Source organism: Arachis hypogaea, chromosome 12, assembly GCF_003086295.3.
Source record: "Arachis hypogaea cultivar Tifrunner chromosome 12, arahy.Tifrunner.gnm2.J5K5, whole genome shotgun sequence".
NCBI lineage: Eukaryota > Viridiplantae > Streptophyta > Magnoliopsida > Fabales > Fabaceae > Arachis > Arachis hypogaea.
In genome coordinates this window covers 29,139,739-29,148,441 of record NC_092047.1, presented here as the reverse complement: position 1 = coordinate 29,148,441, position 8,703 = coordinate 29,139,739, and the positions used below count along the sequence as shown (strand labels likewise).

At 35.0% G+C, this 8,703-nt stretch overlaps 1 pseudogene; it reads left to right on the top strand.

Moving 5' to 3' along the window:
• Nucleotides 1-339: 339 nt before the first annotated feature.
• LOC112729907 (protein PHOX1-like) lies at nt 340-5,701 on the top strand (annotated as a pseudogene).
• Nucleotides 5,702-8,703: the final 3,002 nt, after the last annotated feature.

Here is an 8,703-nt window from a genome sequence, read left to right as displayed (position 1 = left end):
CAACCATGAATAAATATTTAAAATTAACAACTATATATTTTCGGCTTTATAAAAGTCAATTGTCTTAAAATTATTTGTTTAGTATTTGACTATCAGTTTTATTTTTTACAATTTAATCCTATGTCAAGTAAATTAATATTAACTAGATTCTTGTTACGGTATTTTTTTCTTTTTGTTATTTTCTCACAAGAAGAGACCTGTATGACAGTCTAAAAAATTTTTTTTAACTATAATTTAATTTCGCACTTGTGTAACCAAAGTCTTTCCAAGAAGAACACAGAAGCCTCCTTCGACAATTTATTTGTCAGCAATCAACATTTAGATTTACTCTCAGAACCAATGTATCAATGTTTAATTGAATACATTGATTCAAAGATTTTGAGAGTGAAACAAGAGGTACAAATAACGCTACGCCAAGAGTTTCAGAATTTGGCCCAAACATTAACTCCTCCTGCAAACACCGTAATGTCTACTGCTGGAGGTGAAGAAGCAAATGGCAGTAGGGTAAGTAACAAGAATTAGTAATCTCTGTTTTAAGGATTACTAAAGTTTTCCAAATGCGAATTTCATGCTTAATAGTAGGTGAATATAGTAACACATGAACAGTACGAAAATTGTGTTTAATGAAACTGAAAATGATCGAAATAAATATTTGTAATGTATACATTTAATATGCAGGTAACTAACCGTGATGGACAACTATGTGAGTTGGATGTCATCAAATGTGAAGTTGAAAGATTGCGTTCATTGACAATACCAGTAAGTAAAAATTATTTTATTAAGAATATGTTCATTATGAATAATTTGACTATGATTTCATGATTATTTTTATTTCAGTTGATGTTTGAAATCCCCAGAGATATGCTGGTCAATGAAGAAGAAGCAATGGTAGCTATATACTTATATAATGCTAATGCCTCTCCTGAGTAAGTATCTTGTTAATATACATATAGATAAAAGTTGTTAAATATTTTATTTCACGTGGTAAGATTATTTATTTATTTATCTATTTATTTTTACAACAGCGAGAAAATACTTGTATACGAAGGTGTGGATGGTTGTAGAAGATCATTCGATGCACTTAAGCCTATGCGACAGATAGATGCTAATGTAACATTCCAAATTTTTTTCGTTATATTTTTTATTTTTCAAACCTCTGAGACTAACTTTATTTTTTACCTTTAAACTTGCTAGATATTAACAATGGTTGCATGCAAAATGACTCATGATGAAAAAAACCGTTCCGGAGGTCCAAAGATATGGTTTCTTCCGCCTAGGGTCTCCGTAAGTCATATGAATTCAAGGTCTACTATATGCTTTAATAAAACAACCAAAGTGAATCACAATTTTCATTGACTGTAAAACTTGATAGGAACAAGCACTTTCCTTTTTCTACCCACCATCAGAGGTGGTAATGAACCATTCAGCATACTTATCTGATGTTAGCAGCTTATCAAAGGTAGCTAATGTATTTGTTTTAACTTTGAAACCTACCCTTCTACTTTCATTTGCCGTTATATGTTTTTATAATATTGGGTTTTTGTGATTTTTAGATTTATGTACCAATTAAGGACCTCTTTAAACACTGGTACTTATTATGTGTTGACGTGAAGAAGAGGAAGTTGATATGTATAGATCCGATGCAACAACGACCAAGGAAAACCATAAGGGATCGACAGATTCGACAACTAGTGAGTTATTCATGCTTCTCAATTGAATTTGTTGCCAGTAACTCATTTAATTTTCAGCAACAATTACTTATAGTTATAATTGCTGTCAATGTAGGCAAATTTCATTGACTGGATGATCCATGAACATTTGGCCGATGAGAGATTAGCGGGTAAGTCAGAGTTGGATGAAATTGCATATCAACTCGGTGAATTTCAGATCTATTATCCACAGAATCTTCCACAACAAGATAACTCGTAAGCCAAGTTACTATATAAATTTAAGCAAATTCAAATAAGTTTCTAGGAAAAATGAAACAAATACTTTAATTCGTATGCTCAGGTTTGATTCTGGGATGTGGGTTGCTAGATGGCAGTTATATGCTGAGACCAGAAATTCATTTATCATACCAGTGAGTATAACATTATAATTCCTGATATTGTATCCTTATTGAATAGAATGTTCACTAATTTATTAATTTCACAACATGAAGCCAGTGGACGAATCTACTCGCATGCGATTGGCCTTAGACTTAGTGCTGAGTAATTACAATAAGGTCAAAGAAAACACCATCGAAGCCGCAAAGAAATTGGTCACCAAAATTAACTGAAATGCAGCTATTTTTTATGTTAATGATCCGAGTCTTATTTATTTTTCGAAGTTTAAGATTTTTTGAATTATTTACATTGACAGGGTTGGGTATTTTATTTTAGTAAGACTTTATACTATAACCATTTCTAATTATTTGTTTCTAATTTTGCCGTTTTTATCGATAGTATTGTGTTGTTTCCATTTATTTTACTAAAATTGTAAACTAAAAAAGAAGAGACGTTGCAACCTCAAAATTGAATGAGTAGGTACACTACACTACACAATAATTACAATTTTACGGAAATTATATAGCAAAGGTGTTAGAGAACTCCGCATGTTCACCCGAAAACTCTGCTCCCTTTGTAATTTAACTGATAGCGGTTGTTGTTCTGACAAGTTTGGGTGGTAGAAACCCCCCAAAAATTAAATCTACGAGAATCAAAAGATACTCTCACACACATACCCGCCAAACCAAAAACCCCGATAGCCCCAAACCCGCGAAAAATAAAGCACTCACCCAATTTTGTGACCCTATCTTCAGCCTTTCCTGCAAATTGGCAACGACGTCTGCTCCCCCGAGGGTCATCGCTGTTCATAGTGGCTCTCTTCTCGGACTGATCTTTAGGTTAGTGGGTTTCTTATTCTCTTCCTTGAATTGCTGTCGTATTTCACTTTTTCCCCCTTTTTTTCAGATGACAAGTCAAGCGGAGAATTACATTAGATGTTAGTTTCTTCTCCCTTTAGAAAGTCTTGGAAAGTATAAGAGAAAATTGTTCATCCCAACTCATACTACATAAAATTTTTCCCCTTTCCAGAGGATAGGGTTTATGAAAAGTTTGGTCTATTCATCATGCCATGTCTTCCAGCAGAGGCTGAGAAACTGGAAATTGATCTTCATGTTGCTCATCGTAGATCTGTTATATCAACATTTGTTCCATTTGGAGTTGTAGAATTCGACAATGAAGAGGTAAATTGGATTTTATTTTGTGTTAAGCAGAAAAAAAAAAGAATTTTAAGAGTATGATTGGACTCGTCCTCTTGCAGATTAAGATGGCTGAACATTTTTAAGAGATGTTCCTTAAAATTATTCTTGACCGATCCGAATTTGTGTCCGATCGTGTAACCCTAGGTAAAGGTGCTGAATCTCACAATGATTCTTCAACTAGGTCTTGTACTTTGATTAGTATCTTCTTGTTCATCCCAATTCTTGTGTTCATTTTTGAAACTTGTCGTAGTCTATCAATTTAGTATCACAATTTGACATTATCATGCTTGTGGCAGGCAGTTCAAGAGGTTGTCTGCTATGGAATTATCAGATTTTGGCTGATTTCTTATTATGAGTTGTGGAGTCATTCTTCTGCAGCAGGCAGGTCTTCTGATTCTCTACTCCTATGATCGTATGTTATATCATTATTTTTTTGTGTTGATAAGGTATAATGCCATATACTGAATTTGTTTTATTCATCCTGAATATCATGCCGCCTCATATATCAGGTTAATATATCATATGATTCTGTGGTCAATGAACAATTAAATACTAATGTGGTATTCAATGTTTTAGAGGTGATCATTTTCATAATACATAAGGCTCAGTTATAGGGAATAAGTAGTTCCCTATATGTCGATCCTTATTGTCAATTTTCAATCAAGAGTAATGCTGATGTGAGAAAGATATTGGCGTTATAATGGAAAGGAAATAATTCAACTCAGACATCAGTATAGATGAGACTGGGATTGCTTTGGCTACAATAGCAGAGCCTCCAGTTGCCCGGTTGCGAAAAGTGGTGAAGGAGAATCTAAAGAAGAAGAAAGGTCATCACCAGAAAAGTGACGAGAAGATTGAAGAGGATAAGGAGGTTGTGCACAAGGTGGTGGTGCAGACGGATCATGTGCAGGAGAATGTGAAGAGTCATGTTAAGGATGAGGATAAGGAAGTGGTCAAGAACACAACTGAGAAACATAATTTGGAAGCAAGACCTGTTAAGCGGCAAGAAACTGCGGTTACCAGGACAATGAAGTTCATATTTGGAGAGGATATACGATGGGCGCAGCTGCCGGTGAATTGTAGTTTGACGATGATAAGGGATACAATAAAGGATCGGTTTCCACAATTGAAGAGTGTTCTTGTGAAGTATAAGGATTGAGAAGGTGATTTTGTTACAATAACCAATGTTGCTGATTTAAGGCTAGCTGAAAGTTCCAGTAATGTGCTGGGATCAATTCGACTTTATATTCCTGTGAAGTGGATCCTTCACAGGAACCATCTTATGATGATAAAACCATGGGACGTGGGGTGCCAACTTATGTTAGCAAATCAGGTGAGGATATACAGAATGTAGCTAGGCAAAGAGCCGAACCGGTAGCAACCCGGGTGATTACTGTGGAGGACTGGCTTGTCCAGTTTGCAAGGCTATTCAAGAACCCTGTTGGATTTGACTCTGATGCATATCTATATATTCACGAGGTTGGAATGAAGCTATATTCCGAAGCAATGGAGGATACTACATTGGATGATGATGCTCAAGAACTGTTTGAAATTGCAGCTGATAAATTTCAAGAAATGGCAGCTTCGGCATTGTTTAATTGGGGGAATGTTCACATGTCTAGGGCGAGGAAGCGTGTATCCTCTATAGAGGATGGATCAAGAGAGTCTTTGGAGAGTATCAAGTCTGCATATGACTGGGCTCAAACTGAGTACACAAGAGCAGAAACGAGATATGAAGAGGCCGTGAGAATCAAACTCGACTTCTATGAACGACTTCTTGCACTTGGGTATCAGCAGTTTGAGCAAGCAAAGCTTCATTGGTGTTATTCGGTGGCAACCAATAAGGACCTGGACATTCGTGCTTCTGAAGAGGTTTTGCAGTATTATAACAAGGTAGAGGATAGCATGGAGAAAGGCATGTTGATGTGGGAAGGGATTGAGAAGCAGCGTTTGAATGGATTATCCAAATTCGACAACTATAAAGAACAGTTAGAGAAAATGGATTTGCATAATCTTTTTCGGTATGTTTCTCCGGAGGAAGCCGAAGAGCAGGCTTCAAAGATGAGGTTACAGGTATATCTTTTATGGGGAACGTTGTTGTATGAGCGCTCTGTTGTGGAATATAAGCTAGGCCTACCCACATGGGAGGAATGCTTGGGGGTTGCAGTTGAAAAGTTAGAACTAGCTGGAGATTCTTCGTCCGACATTGGTGTCATGATAAAAAATCACAGTTCTAATACAACAGCACTTGGAGGTATGTGAAGGAAAAAATATTAGCCATCGTGTTTAATACTCACATCCATTTTGAGTCTCAATTACTTCAGGGCACTAAGAACACATTATTAAATTTTAATAATCACAGGGTTCAAAATTGACGAGATGGTGCAAGCATGGAATAAGAGAATATCAATCACAAACAGAAAGAGTAAAGCAGAAACCAGGGATTGCATCTCATAGTTATGTGCAAAATAGGATTGGCTTCTGAAATGACATAATTCTTCATGACGATTTGATTTTTGGTCATTGTCAGATTCCATGACGTAACTGACCTCGCCTAGTAGAATAAGACTTTGTTACTGCTGTTGGATTGCATGATAGTGCATATAATTCAATATTTTATTTTCTTCTAATCCTTTCAGTTAAGTTGTATTTATATAATGTCAATGATGACATTGTATCTCTTTGATTGCAGGGATTTTTTTCATATTTTTTTTTATTTTCTCCCCCTCCATGCTGCTTTGAATAGCTCATTGATGGTTGCTGAGATTGGATTATGTTTTCATTTCCATGTCAATTTTGAATGAAGTTGGGATGTCATTCTAGAAGGCATTGTTATATGTATATTTTTTAAATCTTTTATTAGGGTATTATGGTGTAAGGTTGTCATTCTTTTCGGTTGTAATAGCAGTATATGATTTCATTTATTGGCAAGGTAGTGAGGTGACCTGAATTTTTCAGTTGGAAAAAGGAAAAAAACCAATAAAATGATTGTTCAGTGTGTTGATCAGCTGATGTTTGCTGATTATTTTGGTTGTCAAATTGCCATTTTGTAACATTATATGATTGTCATATAGCAAAAAGTATGTATTTTCATCCTGTATTCCTTTGTTACTACTTATATACTATCCTTTTCCACTTTTAAATTTACATATTGAGGAAACGTTGGTGTTATACTTATAGGTTGTTATTGGCTCATTGTGTGTTATGTTGGGGTGTGAAATTTGAAAAACGGTTAGAAACAAATCAGACCATATGAGCTTCTTAATTATTTTATATTTTAAAACCTCAACACTAACCCGGCAATTTTCCAACCTTATAAATAAAGAAAAAAGAAAAACCTCAAATCGGAGGTTCCGAGTTACAACCCTTCAAATTTGAATTTGTCATTCCATAAATCGAAGCCTCTGGTTTTTATGCTTTTCAAAAACTGCGGTGCAGGGACAAATAATTTTAATATGAATTGTCAGAATATCCCCCAAAAACAGAAAACAAAAAAATAAAAAAATTCAGATTCTTCATCTTTAGAAGCTGATAAAGAGTATCTCTGGGGAGAAGTCAGCTTTTAGCTATTTCATTTATATAAAAAATAGAACTCATACAAAATCACTTTTTCTTTATTCAGTAGTCAGGTTTTGCAAGCCACAAAAAAAACCAAGCAGTCGATCAGCTCAACTGTCTTCTAGCCAAACATAACAATATAGAATGGTTCTCAAAAGCATGGCCAAGACCACAGTTTACCATACCATCAGAGGAAGGCAAAAGTAAGATAGATGTTAATGCTCACCAAGTTTATTATACATGATTTTAAGTTCAGAATCAATACTAAAAAAGATATATGCTTCAAGCTAGTGAATTAAATTTTATGGAACAAAACATACAGCATTCACTTTTGTAAAAAAAAATAAAGCAAAATGAAAGAGCCAAGAGAGATATACAAAGTGAAAGTAAATAGCAGTAAAAAAGATGCATCAAATCAGAAGGCTACTGAAGCGACTGTTGTAAATAAGGGGATATACAATTAGTTCTTTTGCATCATAGTAAAACGAAATTCAAGAAAGGAAGGAAGGGGGAACGACGAAAAAAGCGGGAAATAAATACGTACAAGTATTATTTACTCATTTTCAGTCATTAATATATGCAAAGTATTCAAAACAGAAAAATCAAAACCAGCAAAGAAAGGACTGTTTTACTGAGAACCGAAAACTTATCCAACATTAATAAGCAAAAGATAGAGCAGGCCATATAAAAACTCTGCATAATGCCTCATCAACCATTAAATTGTGTAACATTACCTTACCCCAAACTTTAATAGGTATAAATTCATCCATTGTGCAATGATCTCACCATTCTCCATTTGAACAGCATCCACTGGGTTGATGCCATATAACCCTGCATGCTGCAAAATTAGATCAAATGAACAAATTAAGTATAAAATTTGCGTGATAGGAAACTAAGTTAACTCTTCAAGGAGGCCAATTGGCGAAGCTAATTTTCAACAAAATAGTGTAGCATATACGGTGAAAGTATTTACCTACCTCACAAAACTTAAGAACTGACATGTGGCAAGAGTGGCATAAGCAAACAATACCAAGAAGCCCTGTATTGCTGAGAAGAAGGTATCCACCTTTTAAGATAATATAAATACAAATGTGAGTTGTCAATATAGGTAGAATGGATATCCCTTAACTACAGTTGGGGTAAACAGAATCTTGCATCTCTCCCACAAATTATCTGAAACAATGATTAACTCCTCAGTAGCTACCTTGGCCTGCATTCAACTCTTTTTTAAAACTAACATAGTCATTCTGAACATGAATATCTTTTTAAAAGAGTAATAGAATTATAGAAATAAAAAACGCAGCAAAGGCAAGGGGGAAAGACACGGTAGTAAATAGAAGACACGAGTTAGCATTCGTAGTTATAATTTGGTGGTTAACATCCGTATACGTAATTACTTACTACAGTACATGGGGACACTTCAAATGAACTAGCATTAAGCTCAAATTCGTTTATTGATAGAATAAGTCGAAAAGCAATTTCTACAAATTTAATAGTAAATGAGCAAAATGACGTAATCTTCCTAGTTCAATAAATGTCAATTCAATCAATGAATGCAAACTATACAATCATCAATAAAAGGTAATTAGTAAATGGAACGAAATAACCAATCATCCAAAAATCTGAATCATCTTCAAGCTGCCATTCCAGTTTCAGGGGCCACAACAGAAGACCCAACTGGTATGGAACCCATCCCGGACTCTTCGTTACTTGTAGACGCACAAACCGGGATATTGGGACCAAGACTTGATGTTTTCACTTGATCAATAAAAGCCGACTTAGCTGCTGAGGTTGGTGCTGTTCCACCACCAATGTTCCTATCTTTTTCCATCTTATGCTGATTTTTCACACTGTCATGTCTTTTGCGCTGATCACAAAGCAAACACCACAGTCCATTACAA